The following is a 26311-nucleotide window of genomic DNA, read 5'->3' as shown; positions in this document are numbered from 1 at the left end:
GACATCTCTGACACCAGGTACTAGGCTAGATGCTGCATGATGTATTTTGGAGGAGAGAAGCAGCAACATGATTTTGATGACTAGGGCAGTATGTGTTGAGGACTAACACTTATTTTAGGGGTTAGCAGACAGAGAAGAATGACCTAGTGCTACAAATGGAAAGATTCAATTGCAACTGAAATGATGCAATCATTTTTCAATGTTTTGTTTAACATGTCTTTCCTCTGATGAGCACCTCTGTCTGTTGGTTTTCATGCCTGCTTTCTGAGCAGCATCTCCACTCTCAGCAGCACATCCTGCTTTTGTGACTGCAGTCCAAGAGTGCTGATTCACTGCTCTCTTTTCTCAAACCAAATGATATATAAAAGTACTACTTCTGAAACAAACATTATGATGAGAAGTCATCGTGTCTCACAGCCCAGTCTAAATGTCCACCAAGACTCTGTGACATTTTGTCCATAAGCAAGTAAGCAGGCTTGCAAAAGCCTTTATTCTCCATCTCCTCTCCCTGCCATTTTTTAGTGGAAAGCACATTCATATCACAGTGTAGAAGTGCATTATTAACCATAGGTGTGACAAACATTATTCATTAAAATAATGGCCAAAAAGCAAGCAAACTGAGCAAGATACCTAGTGTTCAAAAAAGGTCAGGCAGCATCTTGTTTGGTTTTAATATGTTTTTAAAACTAAGTATTTCCTTATTAATAAATTTGCTAACCTATCTGACATTTGTGGCCTTCTCCTTTATTTTTATTTCCTTTAATGTTTGCTGTTAATTCTATAGTTGTGTTCCAATTTTTTACATGCCACCTTTAGAATATTTTAGCTAAGGACAACCACTCGTGGATCAAATAAGCAAACAAAGCCCCCTTGGAAAATCCCAACACCACATGACCATTTTGACTTGGTAGGAATTACTTTGTACATGCAAGAGTTCTGCCTTGAGCTAAATGGCAGAGGAAAGCACGATGCTGTGTTCAGGACACTTGTAGGAAATGAAATGCTTCTAAGTTTTTTCATTCCCTTCTAAACACCTGTTCTTTACTTCAAGCTTATATTTCTCAGGTCCAGAATGTCAGCCTTGAGCAAATGCCTCAGTTAAGAACAACCACCAGAACAGCTTCTGTGGGAAGCAGCCTACTGGAGTGAAACCTGGGCTGGTGCCATTTAGCTTTAGATGCTTCATTTAGGTGCTTAAGCTAAAATAAGTTATTTTCTTGACTCTTGGTAGCCAAGTTCCTGGTCTGAATCACCCTGTTAGGGTTTCTTTTAATTTTCATTAACACCAGAGGCAATGCAAGGAAACAAGCAAGTAATTTATCTATCAAAGGTAGGCATCTAAAGTCAGGCTTTGCATCTACTCCCCAGTTGTGGCTGGATTACACAACATCAGAGATGATGTTACATAAATGGTATTTTCTTTGCAGTTCATTCCTTCAGCCTGGGAAACTGAAGACTAATAAATAATCTCATTAATAAAAAACCCTGAAATATAAAATATCGGGCTTGGCACATACAAAATGATCTGTACACATAAAATAATTACATTTCATAAAGAAGAAAAACCAGATTTTTAGTAAAGTGAGTAGACTTTGGTTTGTCTGTATTCTTAGGGGCATCATTTAAAAATGAACGAGGGGCGAGTGTGAAAGATAATACATTTACACAAACATGTAAGTTTCGTGTCATTACCTACAGCACAGGAAAGAAGCAAGACAATCTGCAGTCAGTTTGAAACCGATAATCTCAGCCAGACTCAGTGCTTGCTGAGGGGTATCGGGACTCTCACCCCTCTCCAGCTGCAGCGTGTTGCAGCAGCCTCAGAGAATCAGGCAGCCCTGGAGCAGCCCCCTCCGCCTGTCCCTGCAGCCGCAGTGCTGCTCCCTGCTCCCTGCAGGGCTGCACGAAGGGAACACGGAGGGGAAAACAGAAAGAATTCCATCCAAAAAGCCCGGCAGACCGTCAGGGATTCAGCTACAGATGTAGACAGAGAGCCACGTTTCTTCTCCTTTGCTCTGGTAAAAGAGATCCGCAAATACATTCTTAGCCAGTACCGAGCATAAAAGAGAGAGGGGGAAGTGCAAGCCCTGAAATGGTTATTCTGCAATTAAGTGGGTGTCTGTAAAACAGCAGGGCATGCTAAAAAGAAAAATTAAAAATCTCATTACCAGTAAGGCACCTGCTGAGATAGCAGCTCCTCTCAGAGACTACTGTCTTTTAATACTGAATTCTCTAAGCTGGAGCAAAGGAGGGAGAGAGAAAAGAAGAGGAAGATCCTCGATTTCATGAGATTTTGAATTTCCCTCTAGAGATGCCTATCGATCTCCCTTCCCAAGATCAGAGGCTTAGGGCATCACTTCCCTTCTTCCAAAGGCATAAGCAGAACATTTAGGATTCAAAGCCTAGAGGAGACCCAGGCTGTCAATGGAACAAGTATCTACATTTTTGTGCTATTCACCCAGGTGCTAAGAATTCTCATTTCAACACTCTTCATTCTGATGCTAAAAGAAAAAATGCTCACTAAATGGAAAACTTTGGGTCAGATCCTGCCTTGGTTTGAAGTGCTGTTGTTCCATTGTGAGCAATCTGTCCTTTAGGGTCAGAAAACTTTTAAAGCTGCTAAATGTCAACAATTGGTTTCATTTGCAAAGTCCAAGGAACTGAGCAGAAAGAAAATGGCTGGAATTCTCCACAGTCTAAAATACAAGATTGTCATTTACATCGATTAAAATTTAAAGTGAAGTGGCTGAAAATGCCAACGGTTTGGGTAAATTTGTACACAACAGCCTCCAGATGTAGGGCAGCACAGTGCAGCAGCCTGTCCTGGTTCAAGCCTAACAGCACAAGTGCTGAAAATGTCATTAGTACCTTCGGAATGCTAACCCTGCGTGTGGCTAATAGGGGATGTTCATTAAATTGTTGACTTAAAGCAAAATGAAGCTTTTTCGTGAGCATTTTGAACTAAGCAATAATGCTACAAATGTGGAGGCTTTATATCTATATTTACTTTTCAAATGGGATTTTGTGTTGCATTGCTCATGTAGTACAAGAAAAAATAGCCAATTTTTTCTATAATAATATCTCAAAGTGCTTCTTTTTTTTAAAGACCATCATGTTTTCAAATGTATTTTATAAAGAATTACCTAAATACAGACCAGGAAAGTCATACCTGAAAACACACTAAATAGAAACTTCTGCTTAATCTACGTTTTTTTACAGTAGACAGGAATTCTGAATGAAATGGAAAACAAAATTACATATGAAAAGTTCTGTCTAAATGTGCAGTAGCCAAAATACTTTGAAATTCAACCTATGCTTTTTTGCTTTTTGAGGACGAGCAAATGCTCAGCTGCAATATGGACACAACCAGAACAGGTCACCCAGAATTAATGTTGCACTGTGATGGGAAAAGACAAATTTACCAAGAACTGAACAAGAAACAGAAAATACAAGGGAACAATGTGGTTAAAACTTACCCAGCAGTTGCCACAGCACTCTAACTGTCATTATACTAAAGATGATTATTAATGATCTGGCAGGCTGAGCAAGCAATGGAGTAGCAAAACATAAAGATGACAGAAAATAATTTAAATTAATCAGAACAAATAAAACAGGAATCCCAGAGATACCCAGTGAAGTGAATCACCTCATTACAGCTTGTTTGTGCTAAGGGTTGAATCAACCTAAATGTTTAGCATTTTCAGGCTGCATTTTTGCACACATAGAAAATCAAACGAGGATCTAAGGAAGATGAATGCCCTGGGAAAAGAAAAAAAAAAAAAGGGATAAAATTATAAAACTGTTGTATTATGGAAAAAAAAAGGTAAATCTGGGTGTAAAATTACTGATTTTTGCTTATCACACAGATAAGAAATGAATTAAAATGTCTATAGTAGCAAAATGAAAGCACTGTGCAGTCACAGAATGGTTATAGAATGATAGAATGGTTAAAGTTGGAAGGGATCTTAGAGATATCAGGATCCAAGCCCCCTGCTATGAGCAGGGACACCTCCCACCAGACCAGGCTGCACAAGCCTCATCCAACCTGCCCTTCAACACCTCCAGGGATGGGGCAGCCACAGCTTCCCTGGGCAACCTGGGCCAGTGCCTTCCTGCCCTCATGCTGATGAATTTCTTCCTGATGTCTGACCTAAATCTCCCCTCTCTCAGTTTAAAACCATCACTCCTTGTCCTGTCACTGCCCTCTCTGGTGAAAAGCCCCTCCCCAGCTTTCCTGGAGCCCCTTCAGACACTGGAAGGTGCTCTAAGGTCTCCCTGGAGCCTTCTCTTCTCCAGGCTGAACATCCCAACTCTCCCAGCCTGTGTCCAGAGCAGAGCTGCTCCAGCCCTTGGATCATCTTCATGGCCCTTCTCTGGACCCTCTCCAACAGCTCCATGTCTCTCCTGTGCTGGGGGCTCCAGAGCAGGACACAGCTCTCCAGGTGGGGTCTGACCAGAGCAGAGCAGAGGGGCAGAATCCCCTCCCTGGCCCTGCTGCCCACACTTCTGTTGATGCAGCCCAGGACACAATTTCCCCTCTGGGCTCCAGCGCTCACTGGGGCTCATGTCCAGCTTCTCATCTCCTCCCACCCCCAAGTCCTTCTCCTCTGGGCTGCTCTCCAGCCACTCCCCTCCAGCCTGTTCTTGTGCCTGGGATTGCACTGACCCAGGTGCAGACCTTGCACTTGGCCTGGTTGAACTTCATGAGGTTGGCACTGGCCCTCCTCTCCAGCCTGTCAAGGTCCCTCTGGATGGCATCCCTTCCCTCTAGGGTGTCAGCTACTCCACACAGCTTGGTGTCATCAGCAGACCTGCTGAGGAGACACTCAATTCCACTGTCCATGTCTGCAACACAGATGTTGAATATCATTGGTCCCAGTACTGACCCCTGAGGAACACCACTTGTCTCCTGCCTCCACTAGGACCCTGAACCATTGACCACAACTCTCTGGGTGTGCCCATCCAGACAGTAACTTATCCACCGAGTGGTCCATCTGTCAAATAAATCCATGTCTTGACAGTTTGGAGATCAGGATGTCGTGCGGGGACAGTGTCAGATGCCTTGCACAAATCCAGGTAGATGACATCAGTTGCTCATCCCACCACTTGTTGTATTTGTACAATACCTAACGCACCAGTTTGAGTTACAATTGAATTATCTGGACATTTAAACAATCAACTAAAAACTGACCAACTATGATGTATCACACAATTTTAATATGTTGGGATTTTTTTTTTTTCTTCTGAGCTATTGAGCAACGAGATACAAACAGACATAGCTCGATTTAGATCCTCTTTTTTATGTTTGCCATTATTTTGCCCTCTCCCCCCCTTGCTGTACCCATCTGCTTTCTCCAGCGTTACCCTCAGGACATGCTAAATGTGCTTAATTTATGTATTGCCAACCTTCAGCCCCAGAGCTCGCTGTGCGTGGAGGCAAACATTTACGTGTGTCTTTGCCTGAGAAGGGGCCCCCCAGCTCAGCAGAACGCTGTGCAGAAATGCCTGGTGAAACAGCCCTCATCTCCACTCCTACCAGGACCGCAACTGCTCCAGCAGCCAGGAAGGGCGGGTTCCACTTCAGTACGAGGGAAAACTTCTTTACTCTGAGGGTAACAGAGCCCTGGGCCAGGCTGCCCAGGGAGGGTGTGGAGTCCCCTTCTCCGGAGATATTCAAACCCCCCTGGATGCAGCCCTGAGTGATGTGCTCCAGGATGGCAGCGGGTGCCTTCCCGCCCTTCCCCGCCGGGACACACACCCACACCCACCCACACAACCATACCCACACTCACCCACCTCCCCTCCCACCCCCACACTCACACACCCCCACACCCACACCCACCCATCCACCCACACACACCCACACACACCCACACTCACACCCACCCACCTACCCACACCCACCCACACTCATACACCCATTCCCACTCACACCCACACTCACACATCCACACCCACCCACACTCACACACCCACACTCACACCCACAGCCACACCCAAACACCCACACTCACACCCACTCTCACGCACCCACCCACACTCACACACCCATACTCATACTCACACTCACAGCCACACTCACACACCCACACTCACACCCAAACTCAAACACACACCCCCACTCACACACTCATACTTACATTCACACCCACAGCCACACCCACACACTCACACACCCACACTCACACCCACTCTCACACACATCCACACCCCCACTCACACACCCACACCCACCCACACTCACACCCAAACTCACACCCACCCTCACACACTCACACCCACACTCACACACACACCCCCCCAAACACTCACACACCCACACATGCTCACACACCCACACCCACTCACAGCCACACTCACACACCCACACCCACTCACAGCCACACTCACAACCACACTCACACACCCACACCCACACTCACACCCACTCTCACACACATCCACACCCCCAAACACTCACACACCCACACCCACACTCACACACCCACTCATGCACCCACCCACACTCACACACCCATACTCATACTCACACTCACAGCCACACACCCACACCCACACTCAAACACACCCCCCAAACACTCACACACCCACCCACGCTCACACACCCACACCCACTCACAGCCACACTCACACACCCACCCACACCCCCCCACACTCACACACCCACCCACACTCACACACCCACACCCACACACCCACTCACGCACCCACCCACACTCACACACCCATGCTCATACTCACACTCACAGCCACACTCACCCACACCCACACCCACCCACACCCCCCCCCAACACTCACACACCCCCCCACACTCACACACCCACCCACACTCACACACCCACACCCACACACCCACTCACGCACCCACCCACACTCACACACCCATGCTCATACTCACACTCACAGCCACACTCACCCACACCCACACCCACCCACACCCCCCCCAACACTCACACACCCACCCACACTCACACCCCCACACCCACCCCCACCCACGCTCCCCCAGCCCCTCCCGCCCACCGGTCGCGCCGGCGCATGCTCGCGGCGCGTGCGCTGCAGTGCGCGGGGCGGAACGGGCGCGGGAGCGCGCGGGCGGTGCGGCGCGAGCGGCGGGCGGTTGCGCAGGGACGCGCCCCGTCCCGTTTCCCCCCCCCCTCCCCCCCATCCCCTCAGCTCCGGCGACCCCCGGCGGGACCCACCTCCCCCCCCCCCCACCCCGCACCGCCCGGTAAGCGCGGCACGGCGGGGAGAACCCGGGGGGTAACGGGTGGGGGCTGGCGGGCTGGGAGCTGTCCCGGGGGCACCCCCGGCGGGTGAGGATGCCCCGCGGAGGGGCTTTTGCTGCCCGGGAGAGGCGGGGGCTGCCCCGGGGGGAGCGGGGGGGGCGGTGTGGGCAGCTCCTCGACGCCCCCCGCCCCCCCGGGGAGGGTCGATCCTGGCCCGGGAAAGTTGGTGTGCGCGGTTGGTCCGGGCTGCTCGGCGGGGCGGGGGTTGGTGGCTCCGCGGGTGAGGCTGGAGGGGGGGAGAGGGGTCGTGTCCGCAGCGGGTTTTTGCCCGTCACCTGTGGCGGGATCAGAGCCCCAACTCCCGCACCGACCCGGATACCGGCGGCATCCAGAGCGGGCAGGGAGCGGGTGGCTCGATCCCTGGGAAGGTTTTTGGTGCGAGTGGAACTCGGGGGCGTTCTCGCTCGTTTGAAGAAGGGATCGCGAAGAAGTCGTCGTTGTTTGTTTGTTTGGTTTTTTTTCCAGTAGGCAAAACCAACCACCCCCCCCCCAAAAAAAAAAACCACAACACCCACCACCACCAAAACAAACCCACCCCCAGACCGTGCGAAGCCGGAGAGCAGGGAGCAGCCCTCGCAAGGTCATCGCACCCCGCGGGAAGGAAGAAGCGCTCCCCGTCCTTGCCACCCCTTCATCGAGCTGCTCTCGCTGCCTGTAAGATTACTGCTTTCAATTTTAGTCTTATTTATTATTTTTATACTTGTTCAACGTGCCCGGTGTCGGCGGGAAGGGGAGGGGAGGGGGGGGGGGGTCGCCTGGCCCCTGCGGGGGGTCGGTCGGTGCGGGGGGAGGTTCCGCGCTCCCGCGGGGCTGCTCGGGCATCCGTCGGGGCGAGGATGGAGGTGGGAGGAGATAACAAAAGCTGGTGGGCGATCCGAGTCATTTCCCACACGAAGGCGTGAGGAGGAGGAGGAGGAGGAGGAGGAGGAGGGGGGAGAGAGAGAGGAGGCGGCAGGAGAGAGAATTTCATTTCCCGGGGATCAAAGCAAAAAGAGGAGCAGGTTGGTCGTGAGCGGACGTTGCTGGGGGGGGGGGTGGGGGAAGCGAGGCGTTTTCTGCGCTGGCCCGAGCGGAGAGGGGTGCGGGGGCTCCGCGGGGGCGTGCGCGGCCGCGGGAGGCGGGGGGGAGGCAGCAGCGCAGGCGGGGAGCAGCCCGGACCGCGCAACTTTGCGCGTTGGAAATGACCTGTCCGCTACTCGGGCGATGTGCTTGCGGGGGGGGGGGAAGGGGTGGCATGCCCGGGGGGGCTGCTTGTCCCTCCTCGCGACCCCCGCGAAGGGCTCTTCAGCCCGGGAGGGCGGGATGGCAGCGGTGCGGGGCCGGAGGAGCGCGCAGGGCAGCGCGCTGCGGCGCGGACACTTCCCCCGAGCGCGGGGCTGCCTCGGCGGGACACGGGGGCTCGGGGCGGTGCGGATTTCCAGCGGTGGGTGCTGTTGAAGGGCCTTTCCCTCCCCCCCTCCCCAGCGCTGCCTCCCCTCCTGCAGAGCCCGCTCCCCCCTGCACCGCGCATCCCGCCGCTCCCTGCGGAGCCCGGTGCAGGGCTCCTTCCACCCCCAGGGGCGTCCCCAGACCCCGGGGTCCCACTGCTCGCACCGGGACACGCCGTCCCATCCATCCCTCCGTTCTCCCCCCCCCCCCCGCCCCCCCAAGCCGGGCGCTTCCCTCCCTGCATGAAAGCACCTGCCAGGCTCCCTCGGCCCCCCGCTTCTGCAAGCCTGTCCCCCAACCCATCAGCTTTTCCTCTGCTGGGGTGTCCGTCCGTCTGTCCCCCGCCCCGATTCTCTCCTGCCCATCCCGGCTTGGCTGCTCCGGCCCCCGACGTGGGGAGGAACGGTCGGAAATCGGGGCGGGGGGGGAGAGGGGAGGAAAGGGGGGATGTGGAGGCGGGGAGCCTGATCTTATGCAACTACAGACCCCCGCCCCCCTGAGGAGCCCGTTCAGGGGCTTTTCGGAGGTGGGAAACGGGATCTCCGCCTTCCCAGGGCAAGGAGGGGGAGCCCGGGGCAAGCGGAGCTCCCTCCCGCTGCGCAGGTACCGCCGGGGGAACCGCGTTCCCAAATCCCGCATCGACAGGAGCGGTGCGGCAGGACCGCGGGGGGGGGGGGGCGGGGGGGGTGCGGGGATGACCTGCAGCACCCGGCGTTTCGGCTGACAAAGAAACCGTGCAGATAACAGGGCGATCACAAAATCAAACCCAAAACCCAGCCGTTTTCGTTGGAATGGAAATGCGATGCCTTGCACGCCCCAGCCTTGGCCAGTTAGCAAAAGGCCAAACGTGTGGGTGAATTCCGTGGTTTTGTGCAGAGGGTGTTCGTGGCACAGCTGTGCTGAAGAGGCAGGTGCACTTCGAAGAATTCTGCTGGCAAAATATTTGTAGCAGGATTTGGTAGCAGGTGTGTTTCTCTGGATAGGTGTTCTCTTCCTTCAGATGGTAGGAAGTTCAGCTGTCAGAGGTACCATCACCTCTTTATGAGGAATAAAAAAAATGCACGTTTACTACCTGGAATATGATAAGGAAGGGAATCCTCACATTCAGAGAAAAACAAGTGTAAGCAAGCTCAGCCTTCCACATTCACTGGACGTTTCAGAAAACCAGTAGTTTGTTTCTATGACACATTTTCAGACTCCTGCCCTGTTTCTTGATAGAATGCCTTTTTTTTCCAAAAAGAACACCGTTCCTTTAGGAACATCAGTTGACTGGAAAGGCCTTCCAGTGCAGTGTTAGAAAAGCACTCTGCGTTTCAAGTTTGTGCGCTGCGATCAATTTTAATTAAAACTTTAATTGCATTTTGCTTCTCCATTCAAACAGAGCGTAAAGTAGTCTGGGCTAATGCTGCTGTCAAGGAAAAATAGGGAAACATATCCTTAATCTTCATTATGTATTACTCCTGCCTTTTAATTAAGGACTGAATCCTTATCCTGTTGAGCTGAAAAAAGGAATTTAGACACCAGTTTTCCTGCCATAAAACTGCAATGTTTAAGCAGTTTTCTAGATGGCTCTGTCTTCTTGCCCCATATGAATGCATAGTCCTGTGTGGAATGACAGGACAGATTATCCACTGATTTTTTGACATGCCTGGTGTTGTGGAACACCTGGATATGGACATCACATCAGTGGTGTTGCCTTCAGACTGTCACAGCATGACGTCACCTCACTCCCGCAGAGTGCCAGGGTTGTCCCTGCTGCTCTCAGTCCTGTTGTACAGTCCCCTGTGTCCACTGCCCTGCTGGAATACACCAGAAGAGCCATAGCTGATAACCGTACTGAATAGTACCAACCAGAAGAAGAGTTATGCTTTGGACAGAGGAGTTCAGGCAGATGGGATGGGATGGGATGGGGTAGGGCAGGACAGGGCAGCATAGGCTGCGGATTTGGCTTGGAGAAAGCAGGCTGGCAGGGTGGGGTGGAAGTGATGCAGTGAAGGGGCTTTGGTGCTGTTTGGAAAAGGTGTTGCTTGTGTGCCGAGGTGTGCCATCCTGCAGACTGCAGGGTATCTGGGGATGTGCTGGGGATCCCAGCCCGCCTGCCAGTGCCATCCCTCTGGAGAGCATGTGGACCGGGCTGCAGTACCATGCTCCCACAGCTCCATTTCTTCTCAGCGTGTTGGGATGGCGCAGCCCTCTTGGCTTTCCTTTCTGTCTGTCCTCTTAATGTAACTGCAGGCAGGATCTGCATCTGAGAGTACAGATTCCTTTTAACAAACACATAAATACGGTGAACTTTGTTGTGGGAGCTTCCGAAATTGTTTACTCTTCAAGGTATTGTTCTGGTTCTCTTTCTCAGCTTTGGAATTGTAATTTAACACCTGGCTGCACTGTGCATCCTGTTTTTTTTGTATTGTGTCTGTGCTGCACATTAGGTATGGAATTGTAGCAATTTTGCGGACTTCTGTGGATTCCCAGAAGTTTATGTCACTTGGGCAAGTAATTTTGCCTTATCCTCTAATTATGAATTAAACAGCTATGTAGAGTAACTGAAATTAAACTTAGAAAATCTAAAATATGGTAGGCAAATTTGTTTTTAAAGTACTTAGAACTGAAACATACAGCGTTTACTGTTAGAATCTATGCTCCTTGTCTGTGATGTCCAGCATTTTCAGCACTGGTTTTCAATGCATATTGTTTGACCAGTATGAACTGGGACTAAATACCCCTTGTCATAGCCATGCTGTAAGAAGCAGCTTGTTGCAAAGTAGATTTGATTGCCAATGGATCCTGCACTTTGTTTTTGTCTTACACTAATGGAGAAGAGTAACCGTGTGGTCTTTCTCCATTAGTCCTCATGCCTGTTTCGGACTCAGACTTCACTGTCATGATGAACCTGGACCATCTCATCTGTCCCCATTTTCTTCTGCGCCCACATCAGCTGCATTTCTGTGCCTTTTTTGCATTCTGTGCATCCTGCACCTTTTTCTTTCTTCATTTTGGCATAGTTTTGTTTCTTCTTTGATCTTTGTGTGCCGTAATTGCATCTTTGGATGCCTTTTCTCTTTACCAGTTATCTTCTTCACTGTTTATTTCCTTTAATCCTTGGGACAGATCATGATTTACTCTATAGGCTCTCTACCTGGCATAGCTGGAGGCGTTGCCTGAGACATGAATACAGCAGGGCGGGCTGTGAGCATGTGTAGTTCTGCAAGATGTGATGGTCCAGAGGAGCTCCTGTCACAGGGAGGCACTTTCTTACCTCAGCTCCCACTCTCATCTTTATTCATAGAAAGGGAGAATCTTACCTTTTGAATTCTATACTATTGCTCAAAGAGTAATATCTGTAATCCTTTCGAAGACAATAAAATATGGTAAAAGAGAGTCACTTGTCCATGGAATACAAAATCTCTGGGTGGTGCTTCAAGTCCGTATTGCTTTTTAAGTTATGATTTAAGTTGTTAAGAATATATGTGTATTTTTTCAATTTGCCTTTTAAACTTTGTGTGGGCATTGTCCACAGGGTCTCTGCTTTCAGGAGCATTTCCACACTTAGATATGAAAATGCCTCAAAGGACAATCATGCACATATAGGAAATTAAGGCAGATTATTAGAGATAGGCTCATGGCTGAAAGTTGGGAAAAATAAGTATTTTAAAGGGGTTATTTGAAGGAAAAGAAAAAGACAAAAATCACTTGATACTCAGTTTCACTGATGTGTTCATAGAAATCTCAAGCTGTTTTACTTTGTGATTATTCCCCCAAGGAAGGTAAGGAACAGAAAACATTTTGTGAAGTAACTCGTAAAACTACAGTTAATTGAAAAGAAACATCATTCATTGGGATGTGAGATGGCAAATGCATCTTTTGTTGACCTAAATATGATGCATTCTGAAACTAGTATCAAGGACAAAGGAAGAAGTATTGCAGATCCTGTTGAAGATTTTCCACCTGGAACAAACCAGTCACATTGACAATCCTATACTGCCAAATTAACAGAACATGTTATGGCTTCTCTGATCTTGCTGTTTCAAAAGAGCAAGAGTCTGATGCATATTCTTGAGTTTGTCAACAACGTAGAATTTTTGAAATCATGAGAAGTGATAATTTGAGGTAATCAAATGGCTCTTTTAAGATAATTATAATAAAATCATTTCCTGCTAGGAAGATAAATAATTTTAAATCCACTTTCTTTATCATCACAGTCGTTTGAGGAAGAATATCCACACAGCCAGCCTTAGAAGACTCTAAATGGATGTACAGAAAAAAAAAAAAACAACTAAGCTGTATTGGTGATTTTTACAGCTTTTACACTAATATATATGAGATCCTAAACTTCTTCTTCCATCACTTTTGGCCTAAAGCTGATTTAGTTTAAAAAAAATTGTTGATTTCAGAAAAACGTTACTGTTTTTATGCAACTCCACTGTATAGTTTATTAAGTACCAGAAGGAATAATTTTACCCATTTCTTGGTAACCAAGTTACTCCTTCTCAAAGTTCTTTGATAAAAAGACAGAAAACATGAGATCTGTGATGGTCAGACTTTGAAATATTAACTTTCTATTTATTTATTTATTTGCCTGCCAAGGTATTTTCATAGTTAGGCATGGAATTTTGTTTAGCTCCCATGGAGCTGAATCAACCAGTATAATAACAACAACAAATGGTCAAACTTGAAGAATATAACTATCAGCACTGTGGAGGGCAAAATGTTTACTTAAGAAGAAAACCAGCTGTGATGGTAGTTTACAGAGCTTTTAGTCTAGTCGATATAAGGCTCTAAACCTTTTGATGAAAATTACTTTAATTATCATTAAGTGGTAGCTAAAAAGGAAGTTGTGTCCTCGAGTTGAAAGCTTTCAGAATCATGAACGTTTAACTCTACAAGAGATAGTGAGAATTTTAGCTAAGTGTCTAACAGGTACCTCCATCTAGTCTCCTGTTCATAAGTCAGATGTGTGTAAAGTATCTATGACTTGATTTTAGTATGTAAAAATAATTTCACAAAGGCCATACATTACTGGAAATTATTTTATTTTTTAATAAAAGATTAGGGTTTCACTAAGAAAATATTTTTACTCAGATGTAGATACTAAATAATTCCCTATAAGATGCAATTAAACGGCAGTGAGGAGAGCTGAATATTGTCCTTTTAATGGCCTGCATTTGAGAATATCTATGTATTTAATTACACTTTTTTTTCAGAACGGAGTCCTCTATAATTAGAACATCTTGTTTATAAAAGCTTTTAGACTACAGCATATTTCTGTGTCCTCTTATCTGCTATATTTAGATATACAAAGTAACTGAAGACTCTTAGAAAATGAAATTTGATGTTAGTCGTTTGAATTAAAAAGCTTTTGTTTTTTAATAGTACTTGATGTTATAGAAAAAAAAGGGATTTTGAAAAGTTAGTAAAAATGAACATTTTTACAAGGCCTTAGCACTGAAAATAAAATCAGCTTACATAAGGGATAGCACACAAAAAATGTGTTTGTGAAAGTGTTGCTAAGATCCAAGACATATCCTGGCGATAGTGCTATGGTTGGTGTCCTTTCATTGCTACAGGACATGCACTGCACTGATTTAAAACACTGATTTTTAATGTATTTTTTTCAAATTATACAGACGAGTACTGACATTCAGGGAAGGTCCGGAAGTACCTGTCTTCAGTTGCATGAAAGGCTTTCAGTTTAGAGTGTGGTAGCCTGAAAAGGGATTTTAGTTTGATACGGAAAATAGTGGATCATGCTGATGATTTCTGCAAACCAGACTGATTTATACAAAAGGGTTGTATCTTCCAATGCCCTCTATTGAAGTTTGACTTGTTTTTTTTTACTTATTTTGTTTTTGCATTTGACTTGGATATTTTAGTATTCTTGGTTCTGATCACATCAACCACATTGTAAGGTCAAGGGATGCTCTACTATGTGCTCCTGTGAGCTTGGAATCTGGTCCTTGGCATCCCTGCAGAATGAGAAAATTTAGATTAGCATGCTTTTTTGGCCTGATAGATGTCCCTTCCAACCCAAAGCATTCTATCATTCTATGAATTCACAGGTCAGCTTTCAGTGGAGCTTGTAGTGTGCCAGAGTGAAGAAGGTCTTACCTTGTTAAATCTTATGTATTATGCATCCTTAAACGAGGAGAGCCAAAGAATCACAAACTGTTTTCCTCATGTAAGTACCTAAAATATGCCTGCCCTCTTCTGTCAGTGAATTTCTAATGATACAACTGTATGACTGAAATGCCAGAGTGTTTGAGAAGTCTCTACTAAGGTTCTATTTTCCCCCTCAGGTGTGGTAAGTAAATCCCAAGGTAGTCTTTGTCTTCCTTGAAGTTTTGTTTACAAGAGCTATTCCTTGCTGTAGTGCCACTGAGTGAGTGTGTAGCTGGTGAGTTCAGTGGCTAGTTTTTCTTTCATTCTCGTCTGGGAAAGTAGGAGGGTTGGAAGGGGTTATGATTCTTTGTATTTTTCTCAATTGCCTGCCACAAACTGGTGTGACTGAAACACAGATCAATAAGTAATATGGGTTTCTACACGGTTTAAGAAGTGAACATTACTCATCTGGGCTTCCCACTCGGTTATATGAGAATGTAATCCTAAAGTGTCAGTAGATACTAACTCTGCCTTGTGTCTTATCCTTCAGCTTTTGCTGATCCCTTTTTTCCTCCCTCTCTGGCTCTGCTTTCTCTCTTCCTTGATTCTGTTCCAACAGTCTCCTGTTGCCCAAGAATCTCCCTCTCCTTAGCAATACCTGGCTGTGCACGTTCATGGTGGATGCTGCCTTCATCTTGCATTTTAACTGTGGTTTTGTGTTTGCTTTTTAAACTGTGACCTTTATGGAACAAAGATCTGGCCCTTGTATATGTTCTAGGAAGTGCAGCTGTATGTATATTTACACTGATATAATGGTAAACATTTTTATTAAAATTTTAACACCATAGAAGTTGTAAATCAGTGTGCAGGAAGATAAAGGTGCGTGTTCAGAGACTTCATGGAGGGACTTGGAAGCAATGTGTGTCTGGTGGCAGCGACTGCGTCCATCTCCTGCCTAGCTAATTAGGATACATTTATTCTGCAGTCACTGGCTTGTGAATGAAGTGTGCTGACATACTCAGACAGCCCTAAACCAAGTGTATGATGTACCTGCAGCAAGCCAGATGCAGCAGTACAGTGCTTAGCATGGCTTATGTGCTCAGGGCTTCCTCCTGCCCTTGAGTGGGTTGTGCAACCCACACCCCGTTCTGCTTTGCCTTGGTGGGGCTCCTGGCATTGGCAAAGCCAGGGAGGTCCAGTCTGCCTCAGATGCACCCTGTGATCCATCTGCAGGGGCGGCAACACAAATGCACCCTGACACACGTTCTAAGCACCTGGGTTCATATCTAAGTGCCTCTAGACTTATTTTCAAAGAGCAGTATGTAAGAAGTCACAACACAGTGTGAGCAGATGCTGAATGCAGCCGTGTTCTTCCTGGTGTCTGTCTGCTTTGTCCTCTGAGTCACTCTCTTCAGGACCCTAACTCCCCATTTCTCAGTGCAAGCCCCAAATGTGGCTGCTTATAAGTCTGTGCAGTAGGATTGGAGCCTGTGTGTTTATTTAAAAAAAAAATATAAAAAAATGGGTTGTGTAATGACAGGATAGGAAGATGTAGGAGACTGGAAATGTTGCAGTGATTTAGCATAACATGTTCTGTGTTTTTTTTATCTCTACAAACTGTCAGCAGTGCTCCTTCTATCCGTATATCCATACCATGGAATGCCATCACAGCTATGCTGTTAATTAACTTAACAAAATCTACTGATGTGAGTTTTTCAGTCACAAAGCAGTTTGCTTTCTTTAGACAAGAATGAGCTCGAGAACTGTTTGCAAGTTAATTGCTATTGCTCATGACACGTTACTATAGATCAGCACCTCCTTCAAATGTTTTTCACTTAATGTAGATTTTTCTGTGATATGCAACTATAAAAATAAGAAAAAAAAATAACAAGGTTGCATGAGAAATCCATGTAAAATAAGAAATTAATATTTTGGTATCAGTCCTGTCATTGCTTTGTATTGCTGTTGTTTTAATTAAAAAATACATAAATTAAAAAATCCTGCAACTTCTTCCACTTCAGACATGTGAAAAATACCTGTGTCCAGCTATGGCTTGAGTTTTAGTGTCTTACGTTCCGTAGTCAGCTGGGAAGGGGACAGAAAGATATTCTGAACATTTCCCTTTCTTCCATAGAAGTTTTAAGGTATTTGGTATGTGGCTCATTTCATCTGTGGGCATCTCCCTTTTGCCAGCAGAGGTTTGTTAGTGGTGGCCAGTAGCAATTTATCTGTGTCAGCTCATCTCCAGATAAAAGACATAGTTCATGAAACAGTCAAGGTTGGTCTGGAATTACATGTAGCAGAGATATCTGGAGGTTGTTCTTCTCAGTGTTGCCCAGTAAAGCAACCATTGGCTGTTGTAAGCACTGATGTACCCAGAAAGGCTTCAACATCTGAAGCTGTGCAAGACAAAGACAAGTCACATATTGTCTCTGCACATTTGCATTTTGTCACTCAGAACAGTGATTTATGAGATTACCCATTCTAGTAAGACCTACACAGCACCCAGTACCTATTTCAGTCTTGTACTGTTGTTTTCCATTGAAAATGCCTTCAAGAAGTTGGCAAAAAATAGCAGTTTTTTGGTCTGTTCTGACTGACCAAAGTTAGTGGTATCACTCTAGACACTTGAGTAACAAGGTACTCTTACATAAATGTTGAATCTAGGAAAAGAAAAAAATAAGGGATGAAAATCACAGAAGTTACAGGGGCGAAGTCTCCACATGCCAGCCAAGCTACAGTAATTTGCCATGGTGCAAAAATTCATATTGCAGTAGAGTGCCTGAGGTGTGGTTGCACGGTGAAAGGAAACGTGCCATCAGTGGGCAGTGGCATTGGCAGCAGTGGTGACAAGCACAGACATCAGGAAATGTTCAGGAGCAAATGGAAGGATGACTTAATGGTACCTCATTATTCCAGGTTCCTATAGAGTTGAATGTGAACTGGAAATTCTGTTTTCTGACTCAATCCCACCCTGAAATAGCTAGACCAAAGTCCAGCACCGTACAAATATAAGGACTCAATCTGTGAAAAACTGGATCAAAGAGGATTTGAACAGTGCAAAGTGCATCCAGAACCATCAAAAAGTTTCTGCGGGTGATTACATTTCAATACATGGGAAAATATGTTGGTTTGAACACACGGAGCTAGAAATGTAGGTGTAAGTGTTCAGCCTGAAGGAGATGAGACTTGGGGAAAAGGACAGTGTGATCATGAATCATGTCAGAGATGTAGGCAGGGTAAGATCTGTGACGATGTAAGTGCTAGGGAGAAGACATCTTAAATGAATCAAAACAGAAGGGGGAGTGAGGAAGAGGAGTAGCATTTGAAGACAGAAGGTGAAGGTTTCAGCATCTAGTGCTGAGACACTAAGGAGTGAAGAACCTCTCACAAAAGAGGTGAGAAGTTAGAAATGGGAAATTACCAACGGTTTCGCCACTTGTCACGATTTATAGGTGGTGTGAGAAAACTTTGCTGGGAAGAAATGAATTTGCTTATAAATCAAGCTGATATTTGCCACTTATCTCTGAACTGCTTCTTGGTACATGATGTTACACAAGCTGCGTCAGAACTGTACTAGAGCAAGAGGATTCCCTGAGTTGGGTGCTTAGAAGAAGCCTTCCTGAGCTGTCAATTGGTGCTAATGAGCTGTGGTGTCTTTGCTTATGTGTGAGTGTGATGGGCAGCAGATGTAGCTTTTGGGGAAGAAGAAGGGGAATTGATACATTTTAAAGGCACATACAAATAACTCCTTAACATGACCAGAGAAGCACCCCCAGTGCAGGCTCCCTCTGACAGCAAGTTCTGTGTGAGTGCAGGGCAATTTCAGAGAATCAGAATCACAGGATGGTTTGGGTTGGAAGGGACCTTAAAACATCATCTAGTTCCAACCCCCCTGCACGGGCAGGGACACCTCCCACCAGACCAGGTTGCTCAGAACCCCATCCAACCTGGTCTTGAAAGCTTCCAGGGATGGAGCATCCACAGCTTTCCTGGACAACCTGTGCCAGTGTCTCACTCGTCCAGAGGCGTTTGGGACATGAAACTAGGTGGGGAGAAGAACTGAAAAATATAATTTGCATAAGATGTTTTCTCATCAAATGATTCATTGATCTTATGATTGAGCTGCTGCTTTTAAAAATCCTGCTTTTCTGCAGTAAAAAGCTGTTAGTTTGGGCCCCTCATTTTGAAGGGCTTAAATGACAAATTGCTCATTGTTTTGCATTTGTATTTATGTGCTGTGTAGCTTTTCACCACCAATGTCAGTTTTGAACGGGATATGACTCCTACATAATTGGCAAATTTATAGAAGTTGACATTATTTCATTCAGATTGTATTACATGATGAAGCAGGAAGCAGAAGCCTGACTTGTCCAAAACTTGTCCAATTTAGAAAATTGATGGCAAAGCAGAGGATGGAGTCCAAGACCCTGATAATCATAGTGAATTGTAGATCATGTCTTACCTGTTTTCTTGAGCACAGTGCTATAGTGAAGTTCCTTTCTTGGGAGGAACTTGGTTTGTTAATTTGAAAGGGGTTGGTCAAAACCTCAAAAACCCCATTTCTGGTTTTTACAAGTCCAGGTGGAGAGACATTTGGCATCTGTGTAAATTTTTCACCGATGAGCTACCAGTGTTTCAGTCCTAAACACCAGTAAAGGCTGACGTCTTCCTCAAAAGGGTTGTCAGTGTACTTTAGTTATTTCATACTGATGATTATCTTCTGCATCTGGCAGTAAGATGGATAATACAAGATCTTCTAGTGGGTTGACCACATTTGGGGCTTGAAAAGAATGATGATGCAGACCTAGACATTTGGATGAAAATAGCGTTCCGTTGGACTTTTGGTGTGACACTGGTCTGTCCTGAGTGAAATGATGGGTCTGATGACCCCAGCACCAGGTGCTCACATTCCTGGCAGTGGGAGAATGAGTGGTGGCACCAGCTTGGGCTGAGCTCTCCATCCTGCCCAATCCAACCTTTCCCAGTTGGGTTGATACGATAGCTGAATCACGTGCATCTGCTGGAAAGGGAAGCTTTCCCTGTTGCCTCGATTCCCTGTTACCATCTGTGTTCCTTTGTGGTTTAGCTCATCCAAATGACCTCCCAAGTGCAAGGTTCTGCATGTGGGTCGAGGCAATCCCAAGCACAAATACGGGCTGGGTGGAGAATGAATTAAGGACAGTCCTGAGGAGAAGGACTTGGGAATGTTGATTGATGAGAAGCTCAATATGAGCTGGCAGTGTGCGCTTGCAGCCCAGAAACCATGTCCTGCGGCCAGCAGGTCAAGGGAGGGGATTTTCCCCCTCTGCTCCACTCTTCTGAGACCCCACGTCCAGCACAGTGTCCAGCTCTGGACCTCCCAACGTAAGAAGGACATGGAGCTGTTGGAAGGCATCCAGAGAAGGGCCACAAAGATGATCAGAGGGCTGGAGCAGCTCTGCTCTGGAGACAGGCTGGGAGAGTTGGGGTGTTTATCCTGGAGAAGAGAAGGCTCCAGGGAGACCTTAGAGCACCTTCCAGTGCCTGAAGGGGCTCCAGGAAAGATGAGGAGGGGCTGTTTACAAGGGCTTGTAGGGAGAGGACAAGGGGGGTGGATTAAAACTGGAAGAGGGGAGATGTAGATTTTAGACTGGTATTTTTAGATTTTTAGATAAGTTATCTGGTGATAACAGGGGTTTTGTTACTGATCTATAGGGTGGCACTGTATAGTAAGGATTTTTATGTGAACAGAAAGGTCTGTGTTGGTAATGGCAGGGTCAGATTTACTTCTTCCTTTTCTCTTGGGCTGAATCTCCCAGCTTTTGATCTAAATGGCATTGCTTCAGTAGGGATGTTTCTGCTGAATGTTTATAGTGTACTGTGGATGCCTAGAGTGACAGGGTTTCTGAGATTTTTTTGTTAGATTTATTTATATATTAGGAAGAAATTCTTCATTGTGAGGGTGGTAGAAGACTGGAACAGGTTGCCCAGAGAAGCTGCAGATTCTCCATCCCTGAAAGCGTTAAAGGCCAGGTTGGACGGGCCTTGGTTTACTGGGAGGTGTCCCTGCCCATGCAGGGGGTTGGATCTAGCTGATCTTTAAGGTTCCTTCCAACCCAAACCATTCTATGATTCTATGACTTGTTTTCCTTTTCTGGGTGAAGTGGCATAGCCAGTTTTTTCTTATCCTGCCTTGCATGTGGCCCTACAAACCCTAGGGGATACACAAGACGTTAGGCAAGTATTTGTTTCCAAAGAGAGAGGGGTTTTCTTTGGAAGGTATAACCCTTTTTGGCAGCAGAACTGGATTATGTCAGATTAAAATCACTTGTAATCATCTTCCCATGGAGTAATGGGACCAGTAGGGAGTTTTTGTCTGGCTGTGACCTGGGTCTTGAGGCTGGTCTTTCCTTTTGGTTCTTCCAGGTACTTGATATGAAGCTAAACAGCACAGCTGAGAAATATTCACTATGCTTATAAATCCTTAGTCAAATAAGTGCTTGTGTGTAGTTGAATTAAAAATGAAAGTATTAATGAGCTAGAAGTAACAATTGTTTATGAAGTGGAAATAAGCAGTTATTTATTTACATCTCTCCTGGGTTCCTGTGCTTTTTGCTGCTGAAATTTCAGTCGGCTGATGTTATGATAATCTACTTGGAACAGAGCTGGTGAGGAAGTGGGCTGCAGGGCACAAACTGGGCTCTTTTAAGTAGATAGTGAGGAGATGCATCTTCCATTATATGAGTTTTATTTACATTGGCTTAATTACATCACTATATTGCATTTACATACAATTATTACATCAGTTGTAATTATCAGTTTAGCCATAGTCCTTGACATATATTTTCTTCTTAGGTTTTTTGCATAAAAAAATACAGGTGTCAGCACTCCACGTATGAGAATTGCTCATGCACACACAGTTGTCAAAGTACTATGAAAAAATAAGGTCTCAGGTCAGGTTCTCATTCGGATTTGTAGTAATTCTTTAGGAAGAAACCAGCAATTGACCTCAGCTGTTTCCTTTATGGCAGAATGTAAAATGGTAGAGCTCTCCTATGGTTTATATCTGAATTCTGTTTTAGACAGGCTTTGTGGCTTTTCCCCCTGGACACAGGAAGCATCACCTAGAAATCAGCCTGACTGTGAATAAGCTGGAACGTGACAGTTTCTCAGTGCATTGCAGTTATCCGAGTTATTAAGAGGCTGTTACTTGTTCTTGCTTGTTTTATATGGGTGTGAAACTATGAAGACTGACACTTGATAAAAATAGGTTTCTTAAAAGAACCGAAGAAGAGGAAAAGGAAGGTATATATTTCATGTGGAGTGGTTCAGAAGTTATATGTCCCCTGTTTTTCCTTTGAAAAAATCTCAGTTTCTTTGGCTAACTGTGGGTGATCATTACTTCCTATTTATTATTATGGCAAAATACTTAAAAGTGGAGTCATTTGAGCACCAGTCAAGCTGGATAAAAGCCAATTCAATGCCATCAGGCTCCATTAAGTTGTTATTAAGTACTGTCAGCCAAGTCCACGTTATGGAAGACAAAATATTAAAATCTGCCATATGTAAAAGTTGGCTGTACACATTTTCTTTTCAGCATAGGAAGACTCCAGAGCTCATACAGCAAACTTTTCAGCTTAGGTATGTATTCTGAAAGTAGAGCTCCACAGTCTGGCTGTTTTTCAGCAAAAGAGCTTGCCAGTTTTATTCTGTTCCTGTAGCTTCAGATCATTCAACGGGACTTTTTATAACTCTAAAGGAAGAATTTAAAGGTATGGTTTAGCTGTAGTGGGACTTTGCTTAGGCTGGAACAGCTCTGCATTCCGTGGTTAGCTGAAGGGGCTCAGTTATTTCACACTTTGCTTATTTTTCTGTCTGAGGCATTTTTGTAGAATCATAGAAAAATTTGAGTTGGAAGGGACCTCAAAGATCATCCAGTTCCAACCCCCTGCATGGGCAGGGACACCTCCCACCAGCCCAGGTTGCTCCAAGCCCCATCCAACCTGCCCTTCAACACTGCCAGGGATGGGGCAGCCACAGCTTCTCTGGGCAACCTGGGCCAAGTGTCTCCCCAGAGCCTTCCCTTCTCCAGGCTTCTGCTGCCTTAATATGTCACTGCAGTTTTGCTTGTTCCCAGGGGAACAGATGAACAAGCAGGGTGGAAACTGCTTCTCCTGCCTCTCTTGCTGGGCAGCATGCATCAACTGATAGACAAGGCAGCTCGCTGCACTCTGCCATTCCTGCAAGGATTTCTCCAAGTCTTTCAGCCAAAAGAAAAGCAAGCCTTGAGTAGTGGAAGGGCAGGATATGGTTGGTGAGAAGCAGTAAGCAGCCTTTTCTGTGGTGAGCAGTTAAAGTATCTGTTCAAAAAGGAGATGTTGATGGGAATATATACACTAACATGAAGCTTACTCAACCTGTCTACATTTTTTCTCTCAAGTTTGATGGTTTCTTCTGGTTTTGTGTCAGGTGACAATCTCCTGTGCATCTGCATTGCATATTAGCTCACATCTAGACTGCTTTGGAGTGAAATAAGTACTTCCTTAGTTGGGGAATGGGTGTTGTGGAGTAAAGCACAGAGGATGTGCTGGGCTCCTGCTTTGGCATCTGGTCTCTGCCTTGCACAGGTTGGGAGAGGCCTCCCAGGGACATGTCAGGGAGCTGGGACACCTTGCCTCTCCCATGTACGACTTGCCTCAGTCCCCTGGTTTACCGACAGCTGGCACATGTCCCAAAGACACTGGAAGGGAATAATGACCTGAAAGACACCATGGACAGCTTGAGTACTAACCTGTTTTTCCTAAGAAGTAAACATCCCACATCAGTTCTGCTCAGGTCACAAGTTTAATCTCACATTTCCCCAAGGTCTGTGTGAAGCTTTGAGGAAAAGTTTCTTACTCAGCTGTTTCACACACAGACTTGGGATATTTTGCCATTACCTCTGCCCTGTCAGTAGGCTCCAGTAGAGCCTGAATTCCTTTTCTCTAAATTATTCATGAAGAAATTTGCAAAGCTACCTTTTACCTCTGTGCAGAACCTCCACTCAGTATAGTATGGAGTGTCTAAAGCTTAGGAAGCATTTGGCACCAGTGTGCATTGCTTGTATGGGGATCTGTGGGGAATCTTTTCACATAGATTTATTTTAATTAAATTTAAGTCTTTTTGAAGAGGATTCTGCAGCTCACTGCAGAGCCTTTAACAATTTTAATTATTTTTACGTTGTAATTCTCCTTCCAATGCACTTCTGATAAATCCCATAGTAGAATCAATTCTATTATTGATTATCCATTATAATCAATACTAAATAATATAAAAAATCTTTCTGTAAGTAGCTCCATGGGTCTTATACATTCTCTGTAAAATAAGAGATGTTTAAGCAGTGAAGTGAACAGCAAAGAGGAGCTCTCCTGTTCCTGATGCTCTTTGGGAAAAGCTGTTCCCAGAATAGCTCTATGTGTAGATACTCTTAGCCTACAAAATTGATCCTCCCTGGAAGCACAGCTATGTTAATTACATGCTTTTCTTCAGAATATGAAAGGGCTGAGAGTGTTACTACCTTGAGTTTCTCAGGAATACCTTTTGTAGTTCATATCCACTACTGATTTTAGTCTGAACTAATATGCAAGTACAGGCACGTTTGTAGGGATTGAATCATTAGAAGAGTTTTGAAGAATTACAGAAACTTGAGAGATGGCAGCCACCAGGAAGTAAAAGCAACTCTCTATATGGAAGAATAGAAAATTAAGCCTGAGACTGAAACCACAGCTCCATAAATGGACTTACTGCACATCGTATTCCTGCCCACAAAATCCAGGAGGTAATTACCTGGCTTAATCAGACATAAAAGAAGGGCTGTCCCAGGAAGAAATTACCTCATCCTGAGACTGGAAATAGGACAAAACTTCTTGGCCCTGAGGAAGGTGTGTTTACCTTTCTCATGGTTTCCATGCTGTGACAGCTGCTCACGAGGCACTTGGTGGTTAATGTGTCCGTTTTGTCTTGGTGACGCAACCAGCCTCAGTTCTTTTTCCAGAAGCTCAACGTTGTCTGAAATGCCACCATGGGACCCGTGGAGCTTGCTTCTTGGACGAAGTGAAGCTTGAAGGACAGCCTACGCAGTTTCCAGGGTATAGGCATCATTAGGAAATACTGACAAAATCAGTGTGATGAAATAAGTAGTATTCTCCTGCTGCTCTTTGTCTTACTTCGAAAACATTTATTTTTATGGCCACAGATTTTCCAGTGGGAAACACTGAGTGCAGTTCAGGACCAGCTTTGTCTAGACTTCCCCTGGTCCTGACTCCAAGAAACTACTTGGCTCCTTGTTGACTCTAACAGTGCTAGAATTCTGTTTTCTGACAGAAAAACACCCTCTGATTTTGTGCCTGAACTTGTTGATGCTAGTTCTGCACTGGAGATCCACATCAGCATTTTTTGATGGATAAAGAACTGTTGTATTATTTACATCTGTATCAAATATCATAGCAGGTGTAGCATTTGTGGCTCATTTAATGGAATGTAGTTCTCTAAGAAGTGCTCTGTCAGAGCATACTGTAGATATCTAAGTGGTAGATGTAGTTTTGCTATTTATATAATAATTTTCTATAAATATTAATAACACTGTGCTTCAGAATGAGCTATAGCCATGAACCTGTAAAATAACTCCCAGCAGTTCATCTTGATTGTCTAGAAATTGGGCTGCTCTGACTTTACCTCCTTCAGGCTGACTGCCTACCTCATATTTTAACCTGAAATTCCATGAGGAGACACTCAAACACTACACTAACAACAGCTTGCATTATCTTTAAGGCAGTAACTAGCATTGGTTTCACTCCAGCCTCTCTGTGGCTTTTTTCATTTGAAAATCCCTGAAGTTTGACCTTCTGGATACATTTTGCTCTTATTTATTCCCCCATGTTGACTACAGAGGGAATTGAATGGATGTAGCTGAGAAGAGAATGGATGTATCAGAGATGCCAACTTGTTATGGCTGAATTATCCCTGTTAGTCCCATGTTGTCCAGCACCAGCCACTTTATATAGTACATATCTCCTCACTAGCTTGCTTTCAGGGTAGAAAAACACAGCTATTAGGTTTGTGTATGAGTTTTCTTAGGAGAAGGAAAAAAAAAAAAGCAACCTGGAAATCACAGGATCATTCCAGGCACCATTTCAAAGATGTTCAGCTTTTTGTTCTGCAAATGCTTTTTCCTTGCTACTGCTTTTGAAAATAAGCTGGTCTTATAAATCACTATTCAACCCTAAAAATGAATGTGATCAAATTAACCGATCACCAAGGTCACTATACCCTTGAATCTGAGAGGTTTGCTAATTTTAAACGTGTTTTTCAGAAAGTAGTGTGTTTTGCAAGAACAGAAGAGGTAGAATGTAGGACTGGGACAATACGAATGCACACACACGGCTGCCAATGAAAGCAAAGCTTGCAGGTCTAATTTTAGGCTTTTCAGCCTTGATATTGTTCCTTGCCACACAGTTATTTTCCATGTGATACAAAGC

The 26311-nt window shown here is 45.3% G+C and overlaps 2 protein-coding genes across 8 annotated transcripts in view; one reads left to right on the top strand and one right to left on the bottom strand.

Moving 5' to 3' along the window:
- The window catches only part of SMC6 (structural maintenance of chromosomes 6), a 962009-nt gene that overhangs the window by 828568 nt on the left and 107130 nt on the right, over nt 1-26311 (bottom strand). The gene's annotated exons all lie outside the window — the stretch shown is intronic.
- VSNL1 (visinin like 1) overlaps nt 7743-26311 on the top strand; it is an 87729-nt gene continuing 69160 nt past the window's right edge. Inside the window, exon 1 of one of the 6 annotated variants that reach the window (XM_051615987.1) lies at nt 7743-7940. The gene's annotated coding sequence lies outside the window, so the exon portion shown is untranslated. Of the gene's footprint in view, nt 7941-8198; nt 8288-11024; nt 11046-14874; nt 14893-26311 lie in introns of those variants that run through there. The other 5 variants (XM_051615984.1, XM_051615983.1, XM_051615986.1 and 2 more) reach the window with 5 other exon arrangements.

Source organism: Apus apus, chromosome 3 (genome assembly GCF_020740795.1).
Source record: "Apus apus isolate bApuApu2 chromosome 3, bApuApu2.pri.cur, whole genome shotgun sequence".
Taxonomy (NCBI): Eukaryota; Metazoa; Chordata; class Aves; order Apodiformes; family Apodidae; genus Apus; species Apus apus.
Note: the sequence above shows the minus strand (reverse complement) of the source record. Positions and strands in the feature narration are given on the sequence as shown.